The sequence below is a fragment of the Triticum urartu genome, chromosome 2A, assembly GCF_056163025.1.
Source record: "Triticum urartu cultivar PI428250 chromosome 2A, HENAU_Tu73, whole genome shotgun sequence".
In the NCBI taxonomy this organism is placed as follows: Eukaryota; Viridiplantae; Streptophyta; class Magnoliopsida; order Poales; family Poaceae; genus Triticum; species Triticum urartu.
The window spans coordinates 515,338,177-515,357,256 of record NC_141874.1 but is presented as its reverse complement, the minus strand read 5'-3'; positions in this window follow the sequence as shown (position 1 = coordinate 515,357,256).

The following is a 19,080-nucleotide window of genomic DNA, read 5'->3' as shown; positions in this document are numbered from 1 at the left end:
ATAGTGCATGATGGCATCGTTTACGCGGTTGACGCATAGATTGGCTGCCTATACTGGTGGAATCTATCATCGTGTAATTGTTCTATCTCATCTCATCTTTACCTTATGAATACGACTGCCTGTTCATTTGTTACAAATTTAGAATGCATAGCATGTCTATAACCACATCATTGCTATATGTTCCTCTCATTTCCTAGATTTTTATGACCACACATGTTATTGTTAGAGTTGATATGAGAACAATTGGCATCTAATGATTGTTAGAATACATATTATGAGCATAACATCATGATTGCTATATGTTACTCTCGTTTACAAGATTTTTATAACAACACATGTTATTGCTTAGAGTTGATATGAGAACAGTAGTAGTAAGTGCTATGGTAGAATATGAGTAGGCGCCGTCATAGCTGTTTTCCTCTCATTGTTACATGATGTTTGAACCATGACATATTGCTAGAATATGAAAGCCATTGGCTTATTTTTTAACTTGGGGTATGATTATGACCACGGCATTGCAATTCTCTGTCTATGATATGTGTCATTGTTATAATAATCTTAATTCCACACATACTCTGAACATGATTGTTTATTTTTGTCCTTTTGGTCTCCAATTTGAATTGTTGCAGTAGACGCAAATGCGCTGGCCTTCATGATTCCAGGACCTGGAATCATACCAGCCGATGGCTGGTGGTTTATCGCTCGTTCAGCTGACGGCGGTCATTTGATGCTCATTCGCACGTACCAAATTGACCAAACCATTACATCAAACCACATGCAGTACAATGCGTGGGGCGTTCGTGACATTGATGGCTATGGCTGCTTCGTGTTCGAGAAAGATCCCATCTCCGTTGGGCCAGGCGTATTCAACTGGAGGCGGGTTTACAGCCTCGGCAACCACTCCTTGTTCCTAGGGCTCAATTATCCGATCATCCAACCAATCATAGATCATATCACCGGCGATGATTACTGTGCTATGCAACTTCCATTCGCGAGGGGGGGGGGGGGCTGTGTTTACACATCATACCATGGGTTTCATGAATCACCATATCCAGAGATTCGTCGACACAGTTTATTGCCAGATAATCTTCAGTGTGTGAAAGACATCAAGCTTCCATGCGATGGATGGCTTTTGCAAACCCGACATGCGGCGATGTGGTTCATGCCAACAGCAAATATGCACAACTTGATTCGTGCTGATATCTAGACCGAGCCATGTATTCTGCTGCTGTAGCACGACCCTCTTTTGTTGGATATTATGTACCGTTGTTAGTTTGAAGCACTCCTCTGGTTTGAAGGATAGATACCTTCCTGGGATCAAGTGCATCCTAACTCACCTGCGTAGGATGTACTGATAATGATGATGGAGATGCTGTGCAAATATATCAATTAGGCTTCAAGTGCGTACTTGTTAGTTAAACCTATGTATAAATTGTGACACTAAATACGACTAGTAAGTACTCCAGTACAGTAGTAGTACTAGTATACGTCGGTCAAATTATTCATCATGTCCACACATTGAATTGACGTGACAACACGCTGCGCGTGAGGTGACACAAGAATCCCGGCGGCGTGTTCGGGTATTATGGACTTCAGATTTGGAGTACCACTTATCTGTCGAAATCTTTCATCATTCACTTAAAACAGTCGATTGATCATACATTGAGTACCATATAACTGGAATTACCGATGCAAGTCGAAGAAGGATTGGCCGGTGCTGCTGGCTGGCGTCAAGTTCGATCCCACGGATCAGGAGCTGATCGAGCACCTTGAGGCCAAAGTGAGTGCTGACAGCGCGAGATTTCAGTCTCTCATCGATTTGTTCATACCAACCATCGACAGCGAGCACGACATATGCTACACCCAACCTGAGAAACTTCCAGGTAAGACACCGATCGGCCGTCTACTTGCACAAACATATTCCTTTGTTTATAGCTCTATTTTTCTTTTTAGACGCAGACCTGGTGAAGCAATTACAATTTGCTAGTTAATAAAAAGTGAAACAAGTGACTGCAATATGCCAAAGATGTTATGAAAATGCCAACTAGGTACACTAAAACCTATATTCCACAATACTGCAGGTATCACACTGAGTGGCCTAAGGAAGCATTTCTTCCAGCGCAATTTCAGGGCGTTCAAAAGGGGCACGTGGACGCGTCGTAAGATACAGTCGGAGTGCGGCATGCACGCGATGTGGCACAAGACCGACAATACCTTGCCGCTGATGGTCAATGGCCGGCAGACAGGCAGCAAAAAAGGTTCTGGTGCTGCACACCAACAAGAACATTGACCAGCAGAGGACCAACTGGGTGATGCACCAGTACCACCTCGGGGACCTGGAGCAAGAGAAGGAGCGGGAGCTGGTCCTCTGCAAGATTTTCTACCAGACGAACACTAGGGCCAGGAGTAAAAAGATTATAAGTTAGTTTGGTATTGGTAGTTGTACTACCTTGTCGTCTGCAAGTTGGTATTGTTGTTAACGACCTTTTGGTATGAACTTGCATTTGCTTCCAACCATCATGCCGAGGGTCGACGTGGATATAAAGCTAAATCATTTGTTCCGAAACGAATTTTCAGGCACCTGATTTTTATTTGATGGGTAGCATAAGCACCCGCCGTTCGAATTCCCAGTTCTCCAATTTTTTCGAAACAAGTGCATGCACTTATTATCATGATAAAAAAACAATATCCGTGCTGCATCCCAGTTATCAGTCTGTACTTGCAGAATTCTCTCATTTATTGAGCATGTATATTGTTTTTTCAGGTTGAGCAAGTTTCAACTGGGCTGTAGACTGCCCAGGGTTGGTTTTTTAATAGGCCCAGCCCATGACAACAACGGGGCACAAAGATCCAGCAGGTATCTACTGGCCTCTGCCCGCCAGCATTAGTTATATTTTGTCTTACAACATCCGCAGGCAGTTTTTTTTACTGAATCAAACACACAGCCCAGTTCCAGTTCTATTATCCTCTTGAAATGCATGTCCTACATCCGTTTTCTAATCTCTACCTATAGTTTTACTAGTTCATATACACGTATCATTATATTGAAAACACGTAAAATTCCCTTTTCATATTTACATCCTTATTTTTGTTATTTTCTCCCACCCAACGCTGATTTTTTACCACTGGTTTTCCCTTAAACCAACTCAATTGTCCCACGTCTTATTTGCTTACAAAAACAAAATGATTTTTTTGGCAAATCAATAAGTTCTTAAAAAATATTTATCATTTTGGGATTACAAAGTTCGGACTCCACCGAAATATGCAAAATAAGGTTGAACTTTTTGACCGTGGTCCTGGGCAGAAAATGGGCTGTAATAAATTACTTAAGAATTAGCAAATGGGCCGCAAATTATAAAAAATAGCAAATGGGCTTTATGTTGTCTGCCACAAATTTGGAGGCTGACTTGTGAGCCTACTAAGTTCATGCGTACACAAGGTTTCTCAAAAAAGAAACTTAGTCAACAATCGAATCTACCAGTGTCAGACCGTTAGATGTCAATCTAACGACAATCGTGCTTCTTCAGTCTCTGATCTTCCTGCCCGAGCCACCCAAACTAGCGCCGTCGGAACTGCCTGCTCCCGCCTCCCGTGGCCGGCAGTGCTGCCGGGCAGGCCTTACGGCCCCATCATACTCGCATCCCTGGCCTGTCTATCCCTCTACTCACCCACACCTCCTGTTATTTTCCGGCGACGGCAGCCGAACCGGTCAACCCTCGTACTCTCCACCGCGTGGGCAGCCACTGCCGTGTCTTCCCCGGCTCCATGTCGTTCCCTTCGTAGGCCTCGCCGTCGTCCACCGCCCTGGTGCTCTCGGTGCGGTGTGGTCAACGATGTCCATCCAACGGCCGTAGTGCTTCTTCAACCTCTGGTCTTCTTGCTCCAGCCGCCCAAACCAGCGTCGGTCGTGCCTCGTGCTCCTGCCTCCCGTGGCCGGCTGCGATGCGGCGGAGGCCTCACCGCCCCCTACTACTCCCACCGCTGGCCAGGCCATCCCTCTACTCACCCACACCCCTTATTATTCTGCGGTGACGGCAGCCTCACACCGTAGCGAACCAGTGAACCCTCGTACTCCTCTACGCGTGGGCATCCACTGCCGCGTCTTCCCCGGCTCCGCGTCGCCCCCTTCCTAGGCCTCGCGGTCGTCCACCGCCGTGGTGCTCTTGGCACGGCGTGGTCAATGTGGTCAATGACCGACTTCCATCGGAAGAGTACTATACGTGGAGAGGCTGATAGCTGGGTCCACGGCAGCCGCAAGGAAGTGCCTCCTTATTACGCGCAAAATAATTATTCCTCCACCTGACAGCAGGGACCCACCGGACGGGCCACCAGTATTTCGAGGAAAAAAAGTTTCCCCCTGACTGCTGGGACCCACCGGACGGGCCACCGTATTTTGCAAAAAAAACATTTGCCCCTGACTGCTGGGACCCACCAGACGGATCACCGTATTTCGCGAAAAAAACGTTCCTCCCGCTGTCAGCTCGGACCCACCGGAAGTGCCTCCTTATTACGCACAGAAAAATGAATACTCCTTGTGCTAGCTAGGACCCACCATGGTGGGAGGCTGACTTGTGGGCCTACTAAGTTGACGGGGACGGAGGGCTTTGTCAACTTAGTCAATATGAACGATTCTAGCTCCAGTGACCGTACGATCTCCATCAAATGACCGTCGTGCTTCTTCAATCTCTGCTCTTCCTGCTCCAGCAGCTCAAACAAGCGCCGGCGGGACTGGCTGCTCCCTCCTCCCCGCGGCCGGCTGTGCTGCCGCGCAGGCCTCACCGCCCCACCGTACTCCCATAGCTGGCCTAGCCATCCCTCTACTCACCCACACCTGCTGTTATTCTCCGGCGACGGCAGACGAACCAGTAAACCCTCGTACAGTCGTACTCCCCTCCGCATGGGAAACAACTGCTGAGTCTTCCCTGCCTCCGTGTCGTTCCCTTCCTAGGCCTCGCCGTCGTCCACCGTCCTGGTGCTCTCGGCGCGGCCTGGTCAACATGGTCAACGACCAACATGCATCTGAAGTGGATTGTACGTGGAGAGGCCGACAGCTGGGTCCACGCCCACACGCAAGGAAATGCCTCCTTATTACGCGCAAAATAATGATTCCTCCACCTGACATCAGGGACCCGCCGAAAGGGCCTCTGTATTTCGCGAAAAAAACATTACCACCGCTGACAGCTCGGACCCACCAGCTATATCTTCGCACGCAAGGAAGTGCCTCCTTATTACGCACAAAAAAAAATGAATACTCCCCCTGTTAGCTGGGACCCAGTATAGTGGCAGGCTGACTTGTGGGCCTACTAAGTTGATGGGGACGGAGGGCTTTGTCAACTTAGTCAATATGCACGATTCTAGCTCCAGTGACCGTATGATGTCCATCCAACGGCCGTAGTGCTTCTTCAACCTCTGGTCTTCTTGCTCTAGCCGCCCAAACCAGCGTCGGTCGTGCCTCGTGCTCCTGCCTCCCGTGGCCGGCTGCGATGCGGCGGAGGCCTCACCGCCACCTACTACTCCCACCGCTGGCCAGACCATCCCTCTACTCACCCACATCCCCTGTTATTCTGCGGCGATGGCAGCCTCACACCGTAGCGAACCAGTGAACCCTCGTACTCCTCTACGCGTGGGCATCCACTGCCGCGTCTTCCCAGGCTCCGCGTCGTCCCCTTCCTAGGCCTCACCGTCGTCCACCGCCCTGGTGCTCTCGGCGCGGCGTGGTCAACGTGGTCAAGGAACGGCTTCCATCGGACGTGGACTGTACGTGGAGAGGCTGACAGCTGGGTCCACGGTCGCAGCAAGGAAGTGCCTCCTTATTACATGCAAAATAATTATTCCTCCACCTGACAGCGGGGACCCATCGGATGGGCCACCGTATTTCGCGAAAAAAATGTTTCCCTCCTGACTGTTGGGACCCACTAGCTACACCTTCGCACGCAAGGAAGTGCGTCCGGGCAAAAAAAACAAAACGATTCGCCCCCCTGACTGCTGGGACCCACCAGCTACATCTTCGCACGCAAGGAAGTGCCTGATAGTCGGGACCCACCTGGTCGAAGCGTACGTAGCATTGTCATTCTGGTCGCGAACGTGTACGTACATACTGGTCGATGTAGAGGCGCACACGTGTCATAGTAGAGGCGCGCACGTGTCGTAGTAGAGGCGCGCACGTAGCATGTACACGCATGTACAACGGCCAGGGTACAAGAAAGAAAATACGGCCACATATATGTACATACGGACGGGGTCTCGAACGCCTACTCGTGCATACGTACGGCCAGGGATCGTGTACATGGCTGGGTCAGAACAGAGAAACAACGTCGTCGTCGTGTTCATGGGGAGGCAACGGAATGCATTGTGTTCATGGGGAGGCAACGGAATGCGTCGTGTTCATCGGGAGGCAACGGAATGCGTCGTGTTCATCGGGAGGCAACGGAACGCGTGGGAGCCAACCGGGTGGCTCGAAACGGAATGCATGGTCGTGTTCATCAGGAGGGCTTGGACGGAACAGGCGATGGAAGCGAGGCCTGGCGTACCGCAGAACGGAGGAAACGGACCTCCTACGGTCGAAACGGGGGTCCTGTTGATCGGGAGGGGTGTGGCGTACCGCAAAATGGAGGAAACGGACCTCCTACGGTCGAAACGGGGGTCCTGTTGATCGGGAGGGGTGTGGCGTACCACAAAACGGACGAAATGGACCTCCTACGGTCGAAACGGGGGTCCTGTTCATCGGGAGGGGTGTGGCGTACCGCAAAACGGGACTCCACGGGATACTGTTCATCTCCACTGTCGACCTCCTCCAGCCTCCACGGGCTCCTGTTCATCCAGCCTCCACCGCGCGCTACTCCACCAGCTACTGTTCAACCACCCCTCCACCGTCTACTGTTCATCCAGCCCTCCACACCATGGGGTCCTGTTCAACCACCCCTCCACGGGCACCCCTCCACCGTCTACTGTTCATCCAGCCCTCCACCACACCACGGGGTCCTGTTCATCCAGAGGCAACGCCACCACGCACTGTTCATCCAAACCCCTCGCAACGCTCACTGTTCATCCCAGAGGCAACATCGATCGACTTCAGTTAGCAGCAGTAGCGAAGGAATCGCTCGATCGGGTTCAGTTAACAGCCATCGATCGATCGCTCGGGTTCAGTAACACGTAGCCTGCATTGCAATCGCTCGGGTTTAGTTAGAGCCCAACGCCTCGCTCGGGTTCAGTTAGAGCCAACGCCTCGCACACACGCGCATACGTGTACAAGAGAAACGCGCATCGCTCGGCCCCCAACCTCCCACCGTAACCGGGAACTCCCCAAAATTTTCCGCCCCCTCGCTTCTACCACGGTTTTTTCCATCATGGATGGCCCAAAGAATGTCACGCAGCTGCGTCTCCGGCCTGCCCAGGACGAAAAACCCATTTTCTGTCATGATTTTTTGTCATAGAAGTAGTAGCCCACCACATCTATGATGATACCAGGTTTTGTCACAATTATCGTCATAGAAGTGTCATATGTATGACCGAATTTTTTTTCGTTCGGCCCAAAATGTAATGGATGTGTCTTTTTTTGTAGTGATATCTACCTATTATGGCATTTCCATAGCCATTCCGAGATATATTGCCATGCAACTTTCCACCGTTCCGTTTATCATGACACATTCATCAATGTCATATTGCTTTGCACAATCATTTAGTTGACATCGTATTTGTCGCAAAGCCACCGTTCATAATTTTTCATACATGTCACTCTTGATTCATTGCTATCCCAGTATACCGCCGGAGGCATTCATATAGAGTCATACTTTGTTCTAGTATCAAGTTGTAATCATTGAGTTGCAAATAAATAGAAGTGTGATGATCATCATTCATAGAGTATTGTCCCAAAGAAAGAAAGGCCAAATAAAAAAATGGAAGGCCCAAAAAAATAAATAAATAAAAAGGGACAATACTACTATCCTTTTTTCCCACACTTGTGCTTCAAAGTAGCACCATGATTTTCATGATAGAGAGTCTCTTGTTTTGTCACTTTCATATACTAGTGGGAATTTTTCATTATAGATCTTGGCTTGTATATTCCAACAATGGGCTTCCTCAAATGCCCTAGGTCTTCGTGAGCAAGTAAGTTGGATGCACACCCACTTAGTTTCTTTTGTTGAGCTTTCATTTATAGTTCTAGTGCATCCGTTGCATGGCAATCCCTAGTCCTTGCATTAAGATCAATCGATGGGAATCTCCATAGCCCGTTGATTAGCCGCGTTGATGTGAGACTTTCTCCTTTTTTCTCTTATCCACATAACTCCCATCATTATATTCTATTCCACCTATAGTGCTATATCCATGGCTCACGCTCATGTATTGCGTGAAGGTTGAAAAAGTTTGAGACTACTAAAGTATGAAACAATTGCTTGGCTTGTCATCGGGGTTGTGTATGATGAGAGCATTCTTGTGTGACGAAAATGGAGCATGACTAAACTATATGATTTTGTAGGGACGAACTTTCTTTGGCCATGTTATTTTGAGAAGACATAATTGCTTAGTTAGTATGCTTGAAGTATTGTTGCTTTCTATGTCAATATTAAACTTTTATCTTGAATCTTTCGGATCTGAATATTCATACCACAATTAAGAGGGTTACATTAAAAAAATTATACCAAGTAGCATTCCGCATAAAAAATTCTGTTTTTTATCATTTACCAACTCGAGGACGAGTAGGAATTAAGCTTGGGGATGCTTGATACGTCTCCAACGTATCTATAATTTTTGATTGCTTCATGCTATATTATATTCTGTTTTGGATGATTAATGGGCTTTGTGATACACTTTTATATTATTTTTGGGACTAACCTATTAACCGGAGGCCCAACCCAGAATTGCTGTTTTTTTGCCTATTTCAGAGTTTCGCAGAAAAAGTATATCAAACGGAGTCCAAACGGAGTGAAACTTCGGGAACGTGATTTTCGGAATGAATGTGATCCAGAGGACTTGGACCCTACGTCAAGACATCAACCAGGAAGGCACGAGGTAGGGGGGCGCGCCTACCCCCCAGGCGCGCCCTCCACCCTCGTGGGGCCCATGTTGCTCCACCGACGTACTTCTTCCTCCTATATATACCTATGTACCCCCAAACTACCAGATACTGAGCCAAAACACTAATTCCACCGCCGCAACCTTCTGTACCTGTGAGATCCCATCTTGGGGCCTTTTCCGGAGCTCCGCCAGAGGGGGCATCGATCATGGAGGGCTTCTACATCAACACCATAGCCTCTCCAATGATGTGTGAGTAGTTTACCTCAGACCTTTGGTTCCATAGTTATTAGCTAGATGGCTTCTTCTCTCCTTTTGGATCTCAATACAAAGTTCTCCACGATTCTCGTGGAGATCTATTTGATGTAATCTTCTTTTGCAGTGTGTTTGTTGAGACCGATGAATTGTGGGTTTATGATCAAGTTTATCTATGAATAATATTTGAATCTTCTCTAAATTCTTTTATGTATGATTGGTTATCTTTGTAAGTCTCTCCGAATTATCAGTTTGGTTTGGCCTACTAGATTGATCTTTCTTGCAATGGGAGAAGTGCTTAGCTTTGGGTTCAATCTTGCGGTGTCCTTTCCCAGTGACAGTAGGGGAAGCAAGGCACATATTGTATTGTTGCCATAGAGGATAACAAGATGGGGTTTATATCATATTGCATGAATTTATCCCTCTACATCATGTCATCTTAATTAAAGCGTTACTCTATTCTTTTGAACTTAATACTCTAGATGCATGCTGGATAACGGTCGATGTGTGGAGTAATAGTAGTAGATGCAGGCAGGAGTCGGTCTACTTGTCTCGGACATGATGCCTATATACATGATCATACCTAGATATTCTCATAACTATGCTCAATTCTGTCAATTGGTCAACAGTAATTTGGTTACCCACCGTAATACTTATGCTCTTGAGAGTAGCCACTAGTGAAACCCTATGGCCCCCGGGTCTATTTTCCATCATATTAATCTCCCGTCAACAAGCTATTTCTTGCGCTGTTTTTGTTTTGATTTATTTACTTTGCATCTTTATTATAAAAATACCAAAAATATTATCTTATCATATCTCACTTTCGTAAGTGACCGTGAAGGGATTGACAACCCCTTTATTGTGTTGGTTGCGAGGATTTTATTTGTTTGTGTAGGTGCGAGGGACTCATGCGTGGCCTCCTACTGGATTGATACCTTGGTTCTCAAAAACTAAGGGAAATACTTACGCTACTTTGCTGCATCACCCTTTCCTCTTCAAGGGAAAACCAACAGAGTGCTCAAGAGGTAGCAAGAAGGATTTCTGGAGCCGTTGCCGGGGAGTCTGTGCAAAAGTCAACATACCAAGTACCCATCACAAACCCTTATCTCCCGCATTACATTATTTGCCATTTGCCTCTCGTTTTCCTCTCCCCCACTTCACCCTTGACGTTTTATTTGCCCCCTCTCTCCGTCCTCCTTCTCTTTCCCTATTCGCCTCTTTTTTGCGTGCTTCTTGTTTGCTCGTGTGTTGGATCGCTTGCTTGTCGTTATGGCTAGTCCTCTTTCTACCCCTTTATCTCCCGAGTTTGAGGTTCTTCACTTCAAACAAAGACAAGGAGAAAAATTAAAAGATTCTTGATTTAGAATGACGGGATTTTATCATAATTGCACCCTAGAGGTGAATTTTAGAATTCTGCTTCGCAACTTTTATGTTGGATTGAATATGTCTCATAGACAACTCTTGGATTGCATTGCCAAAGGCAATTTTATTGAAATTGATCCCAGTATTGCGCATGAAATTATGGAGGGTATAGTGGGAACACTACCTCAACAAAAGGGGCCTCTCATACCCAAGAAGAAGCGCAAGTTTTTGAGAAAATTTGCGAAGTAACCAATATTTTACAAAAATCTCTTGAATCTCTTAAGAGTGTTAGCGGGAATCTCCACCGCATGAATATGTTGATTACCCTTTGCAATAAACGGTTGGACTCTTTAGATCTCAAAATTTCCGAATATGAAGGGAAACGTAAAGAACCTCCCGGATTCGAGCATAACTCCGCTAAAAAATTAAAGACCCAAGATGATATTACCTTGATCTATCCTTGCTATTATGCCTAGCTAGGGGCGTTAAACGATAGCGCTTGTTGAGAGGCAACCCAATTTTATTTTTATTCCTTGATTTTTGCTCCTGTTTAGTAATAAATAATTTATCTAGCCTCTGTTTTGGTTGTGTTTTTTGTGTTTAATTAGTGTTTGTGCCAAGTAGAACCGTTGGGAAGACTTTGGGAAAGTCTTTTAAACTTGCTGTAAAAAACAGAAACTTTAGCGCTCACGAGAATTGCTGCCATTTTTATTTGGAAGGTGATATTTAGTTAATTATTTTTGCATATGAATAATAGATAAATTCCTGACGTCCAGAAATTTATTTTAGAATTTTCGGGGTTCCAGAACTTGCGTTCGCTACAGATTACTACAGACTGTTCTGTTTTTGACAGATTCTGTTTTTCGTGTGTTGTTTGCTTATTTTGATGAATCTATGGCTAGTAAAATAATTTATAAACCATAGAGAAGTTTGAATACAGTAGTTTTAACACCAATATAAATAAAGAATGAGTTCATTACAGTACCTTGAAGTGGTGTTTTGTTTTCTTTCGCTAACGGAGCTCACGAGATTTTCTACTTTAAGTTTTGTGTTGTGAAGTTTTCAAGTTTTGGGTAAAAGATTTGATGGATTATGGAACAAGGAGTGGAAAGAGCCTAAGCTTGGGGATGCCCATGGCAACCAAAGATAATCTAAGGACACCTAAAAGCCAAAGCTTGGGGATGCCCCGGAAGGCATCCCCTCTTTCGTCTACTTCCATCGGTAACTTTACTTGGAGCTATATTTTTATTCACCACATGATATGTGTTTTGCTTGGAGCGTCTTGTATTATTTGAGTCTTTATTTGTTAGTTTGCCACAATCATCTTTGCTGTACACACCCTTTGAGAGAAACACACATGATCCGGAATTTATTAGAATACTCTATGCGCTTCACTTATATCTTTTGAGCTATATAGTTTTTGCTCTAGTGCTTCACTTATATCTTTTAGAGCACGGCGGTGGATTTGTTTCATAGAAACTATTATTCTCTCATGCTTCACTTATATTATTTTGATAGTCTTAAACAGCATGGTAATTTGCTTAAATTGGGAAATTAATCCTAATATGCTAAGTATTCGAGACTAGTAAAAAACTTTCTTATGAGTGTGCTGAATACTAAGAGAAGTTTGATGATTGATGATTGTTTTGAGATATGGATGTAGTAATATTAAAGTTGTGCTAGTTGAGTAGTTGTGAAATTGATAAATACTTGTGTTGAAGTTTGCAAGTCCTGTAGCATGCACGTATGGTAAACGTTATGTAACAAATTTGAAACATGAGGTGTTCTTTGATTGTCTTCCTTATGAGTGGCGGTCGGGGATGAGCGATGGTCTTTTCCTACCAATCTATCCCCCTAGGAGCATGCGTGTAGTGCTTGGTTTTTGACGACTTGTAGATTTTTGCAATAAGTATATGAGTTCTTTATGACTAATGTTGAGTCCATGGATTATATGCACTCTTACCCTTCCATCATTGCTAGCATCTTCGGTACCGTGCATTGCCCTTTCTCACATTGAGAGTTGGTGCAAACTTCGCCGGTGCATCCAAACCCCGTGATATGATACGCTCTTTCACACATAAACCTCCTTATATCTTCCTCAAAACAGCCACCATATCTACCCATTATGGCATTTCCATAGCCATTCCAAGATATATTGCCATGCAACTTTCCACCATTCCGTTTATCATGACACGTTCATCAATGTCATATTGCTTTTCATAATCATGTAGTTGACATCGTATTTGTGGCAAAGCCACAGTTCATAATTTTTCATAGATGTCACTCTTGATTCATTGCTATCCCGGTATACCGCCGGAGGCATTCATATATAGTCATACTTTGTTCTAGTATCGAGTTGTAATCATTGAGTTGTAAATAAATAGAAGTGTGATGATCATCATTCATAGAGTATTGTCCCAAAAAAAGAAAGGCCAAATAAAAAAGGAAGGCCCAAAAAAATAAAAAATAAAAAGGGACAATACTACTATCCTTTTTTCCACACTTGTGCTTCAAAGTAGCACCATGATTTTCATGATAGAGAGTCTTTTGTTTTGTCACTTTCATATACTAGTGGGCATTTTCTAGAGCATTGTCCCAAGTGAGGAATTAAAAAAAAGGAAGAGAAAGGCCATAAAAAAGAAGAGAAGGCCCAATAAAAAGAGAGAAAAAGAGAGAAGGGACAATACTACTATCCTTTGCCACACTTGTGCTTCAAAGTAGCACCATAATCTTCATGATAGAGCGTCTTTTGTTTTGTCACTTTCATATACTAGTGGAAATTTTTCATTATAGAACTTGGCTTGTATATTCCAACAATGGGCTTCCTCAAATGCCCTAGGTCTTCGTGAGCAAGCAAGTTGGATGCACATCCACTTAGTTTCTTTTGTTGAGCTTTCATTTGTAGCTCTAGTGCATCCGTTGCATGGCAATCCCTACTCCTTGCATTAACATCAATCGATGGGCATCTCCATAGCCCGTTGATTAGCCGCGTTGATGTGAGACTTTCTCCTTTTTTGTCTTCTCCACATAACCCCCATCCTTATATTCTATTCCACGTATAGTGCTATATCCATGGCTCATGCTCATGTATTGCGTGAAGGTTGAAAAAGTTTGAGATTACTAAAGTATGAAACAATTGCTTGGCTTGTCATCGGGGTTGTGCATGATGAGAGCATTCTTGTGTGACGAAAATGGAGCCTGTCTAAACTATATGATTTTGTAGGGGATGAACTTTCTTTGGCCATGTTATTTTGAGAAGACATAATTGCTTAGTTAGTATGCTTGAAGTATTATTGCTTTCTATGTCAATATTAAACTTTTATCTTGAATATTTCGGATCTGAATATTCATACCACAATTAAGAGGGTTACATTAAAAAAATTATACTAGGTAGCATTCCGCATCAAAAATTTTGTTTTTATCATTTACCTACTCGAGGACGAGCAGGAATTAAGCTTGGGGATGCTTGATACGTCTCCAACGTATCTATAATTTTTGATTGCTTCATGCTATATTATATTCTATTCTGGATGATTAATGGGCTTTGTGATACACTATTATATTATTTTTGGGACTAACCTATTAACCGGAGGCCCAACCCAGAATTGCTGTTTTTTTGCCTATTTCAGAGTTTCACAGAAAAAGAATATCAAACAGAGTCCAAACGGAATGAAACCTTCAGGAACATGATTTTCGGAATGAACGTGATCTAGAGGATTTGGACCCTACGTCAAGACATCAACCAGGAAGGCACGAGGTAGGGGCATGCCTACCCTCCCAAGCGCGCCCTCCACCCTCGTGGGGCCCACGTTGCTCCACCGACGTACTTCTTCCTCCTATATATACCTACGTACCTCCAAACTACCAGATATAGAGCCAAAACCCTAATTCCACCGCCGCAACCTCCTGTACCCGTCAGATCCCATCTTGGGGCCTTTTTCGGAGCTCCGCCGCAGGGGGCATCGATCACGGAGGCTTCTACATCAACACCATAGCCTCTCCGATGATGTGTGAGTAGTTTACCTCAGACCATCGGGTCCATAGTTATTAGCTAGATGACTTCTTCTCTCTTTTTGGATCTCAATACAAAGTTCTCCACGATTCTCACGGAGATCTATTCAATGTAATCTTCTTTTGCGGTGTGTTTGTTGAGACCGATGAATTGTGGGTTTATGATCAAGTTTATCTTTGAACAATATTTGAATCTTCTCTCAATTCTTTTATGTATGATTGGTTATCTTTGCAAGTCTCTTCGAATTATCAGTTTGGTTTGGCCTACTAGATTGATCTTTCTTGCAATGGGAGAAGTGGTTAGCTTTGGGTTCAATCTTGCGGTGTCCTTTCCCAGTGACAGTAGGGGCAACAAGGCACGTATTGTATTGTTGCCATCGAGGATAACAAGATGGGGTTTATATCATATTGCATGAGCTTATCCCTCTACATCATGTCATCTTACTTAAAGCGTTACTCTATTCTTTTAAACTTAATACTCTAGACGCATGCTGGATAGCGGTCGATGTGTGGAGTAATAGTAGTAGATGCAGGCAGGAGTCGGTCTACTTGTCTCGGATGTGATGCCTATATACATGATCATACCTAGATATTCTCATAACTATGCTCAATTCTGTTAATTGCTCAACAGTAATTTGTTTACCCACCGTAATACTTATGCTCGAGAGAAGCCACTAGTGAAACCTATGGCCCCCGGGTCTATTTTCCATCATATTAATCTCCCGTCAACAAGCTATTTCTTGCGCCGTTTTTATTTTGCTTTATTTACTTTGCATCTTTATCATAAAAATACCAAAAATATTATCTTATCATATCTATCAGATCTCACTTTCGTAAGTGACCGTGACGGGATTGACAACCCCTTTATTGCGTTGGTTGCGAGGATTTTATTTGTTTGTGTAGGTGCGAGGGACTCGTGCGTGGCCTCCTACTGGATTGATACCTTGGTTTTCAAAAACTGAGGGAAATACTTACGCTACTTTGCTGCATCACCCTTTCCTCTTTAAGGGAAAACCAACGCAGTGCTCAAAAGGTAGCATTGTGCTACTAAATCTGCCATGCATCTTCCATCGAATCTGCCATGTAATTTCTACTGAATCTGCTATCGCATAGATTTCCGTTTTCAAACCACGCATTTTTTCCACACATATTTTATTGTATACATACTATGAACAAACTAGTTGAAATGATCACGTGCAAAAACACGAGAGAACGGTTGCTTATGAACTACCATGCTAACCGATACAGTTAGCAATGCAAAAAAAGACAGAACAATTACTTTCACTAATCGTGCCTGATCAACTATATTTGCCATGTTTCAGGCATAATAGATGCATTCAAACACCCAACTGGTACTAGCAACCACAAACACATAATAGTAGTGAACATAAACGTAGCTGTTGTCACACCTAAGCAGGTTCAGATCCACACATATATTACAAATATTCAATGACACTCACACGCCACCACCATATACTAGACTACGGGGGATGCAGTCATAACATAGCACACGAACATAGTTTTAAAAGAACAAGTTGATACCTTACATTCCTCAGCCATAGAATGTAAGGTAGGCATGCAGTATGGAGCATCACGTGATCACTTGTACTTCTTGTTGGTGGTTTTGACAGCTTCCTCTATGAACTGTCGTGCGTTGGCCCACGTGTTGAAATCTTCATTCATCAACTAGTTCCATGTGTATATTTTACGGAGCTCGACGACCATTGCAGCTGTGACGATAGGGACCCGTCGACCTTCCCACTTAGCAAGGTATTCCAACATGTGAAGAAAAAAATCAGGTGAACTCAAGAGAAGAAAAAATCATAAACTTCAATGCAGAGGTGACAAAAGGTTCAGGATTGATGTGGAGGACACACGAAAAAGATAGTAATTACCGGTTTCCTTGCTTCGTAGTCGCGACATACTTGATTGGAAAATGACTGATCCGGACCTTTGAGTTTTCGTAGTGACGGTTCCATGTCTTTTGCGGGTTGTTGATAAAGAATTCAGCATGTGTAGTAAGGTCTTCATCATCTTCTGAACGCACTGAATCAAGCATCTCAAATCGTTGGTTCTTCAGGTCAAGGCAAATCGCGTAGTGGTGACCACACTTGTCATCTGGGTTGTCTGGTGCAAGCTCCTGGAACATGGGGAACATGACCTGCAAGTAAAATAAAGGAAAGAAAAAGCAGAGTTCACATCAAAAAACAGAAATGATGTAATTGGAAAAATGATATGTAAAGATATTGCCGGATGCAGTAAGAGGTACATGAATGACAAAGCAGCAAGGGTCCAAACATGTGCCCACGGAGAATGTTTATTTGACATGTGTAATTAAAAGAAGTTGCCATCCATGTATAAACAAAGTTGCCCAATATTTTAAGTTTAGTTGCCACATAAGTTGCATTAAATGGTCAAACATATTTTACATGGCAGCTGTTGCCACATATGAAGCATAGCTACTGACAGAACATAACAAGGAAGAAATATGTACAACAAGAAGGAACACTCACATATTTCTTCAGCATGAGCTTGAATTCACCATGCGCGGCAAAATGCTTCCTCAGGATTTTATGGTGGAAGTCACCATCCCATATTTTGCAGGTCACGCTGTACTGCATAATCGTATTGTCGGGACAAATATCCATATGCATGTTGATGAAGTCAATCCCACACGCAACTACATTCTTCGATATTTTACCAAGTGGCCTCACAGTCTCGGCAAAATCACCCAGGTCGACGTACATCGCATCACATTGTATGATTTTAGTTCTGTCCAAACATGAGCTATATGAAAATGATATAACATGAAAGAATCATGTCTAGTAAATAAAACATAAACAACGCATGGATGGAATAGCAAAGGAAAAATATCAGAGAAAAACAAGCACTACTAGGAAAAGGGCTATAGATAGGATTGACACTAATGGCGCACCAGGGAAGTAGTGCGCCACTACTATATACTAATGGCGCACCCGTTGGTGATGCCTAATGGCGCACCAGAAAACTGGTGCGCCACTAGTGATAATTGTTTTTTCATTTTTACATACATACTAATGGCGCATCCTACCTCTGGTGCGCCATTACTAGTTCTAACTAGTAATGGCGCACCAGACATGGAGTGCGCCAGTACTAAATTTTTTTATTCTTTTTTTTGCAAAACTACTAATGGCGCACCCTGCCATTAGTATATATTTTGATATCATGAATATTTTTAAATATCATAGGCACTTTTTGATATCATGAATATTTTTAAATTTCATGGGCACTTTTTGAATTCATGAATATTTTTTCAAATTTGATGATATTTTTTCATATCCAATATGATAAAATATTGAATATTCATGAGGACACTCGATCTCGATCCCCCTCCATCTCGATCTCGATTCCACCTCCATCTCGATCTCGATCCCACCCGCGCCTCCTCTCCCCTCTTCATTTTAAAAAAAATAATAAAAAAGTGTAGACTACAATTGTTGTTAAACAACAATTATTACTGTTTTTATAAAAAATATTACTGTTTCATATTCATATTCATTTTCTAAAAAAATATTACATGCAACAAAAAAATTACTTATGGCGCACCTCTGGCTGGTGCGCCATTGCTATATATATAAAAAAGATTACTAATGGCGCACCTCTGCCCGGTGCGCCATTGCTATGTAAAAAAAAGATTACTAATGGCGCACCGACCGCTGGTGCGCCATTAGTAAGATTCCCCCTAGCTAATTCCCTCCCTCTCGCCAGATCCCCTTCATCCCTCTCCCTCGCCCCCTAGCTAATCCCCCCGCTGCCCCGACCCACGCCGCCGCCGACGACCCCCCGCACCCTCCCCCGCTCCACCGTCGCCGCCGACCCCCTGCACCCTCCCCCGGCCCGCTCCACCGCCGCCGCCTACACCCCGCACCCTCCCCCGCTTTTTGATAATATTTTCAAATAACAAATTTGATGATATTTTTAACTAACAAATTTGATGATATTTTAAATTAAAAATAAAAAACAAATTCAATGATATTAAAAAAAACAAATTTGATGATATTTGATGATATATTTTGTTCTAGTCCTCATGAAAATAACAAATTTGATAAAAAAACAAATTATTAGATGCAACAAGAAATAATGAAAAAAAGAAGTTACTAGTGGCGCACTAGAGGAGGGTGCGCCATTGCTATCAGAAAAAAAAGTTACTAATGGTGCACCAGAGAATGGTGCACCATTGCTATGAGTGTTTTTATGGCGCACCCCTCGACGGTGCGCCATTACTAACATTCCCCCCTCTATAGCTGGATACCCGGCCCTTCGCCTGATACCTCCTTCCCTCTCCCTCGCTAGATCCCCTTCCATCCCTCACCACACCCGCTCCGGCTCCCCCGCGCAGCCGCCCCTGCTCCCCCGCGCCGCCGCCCCCGCGCCCCCCGACACGCGAAGCACGTGGCCGTC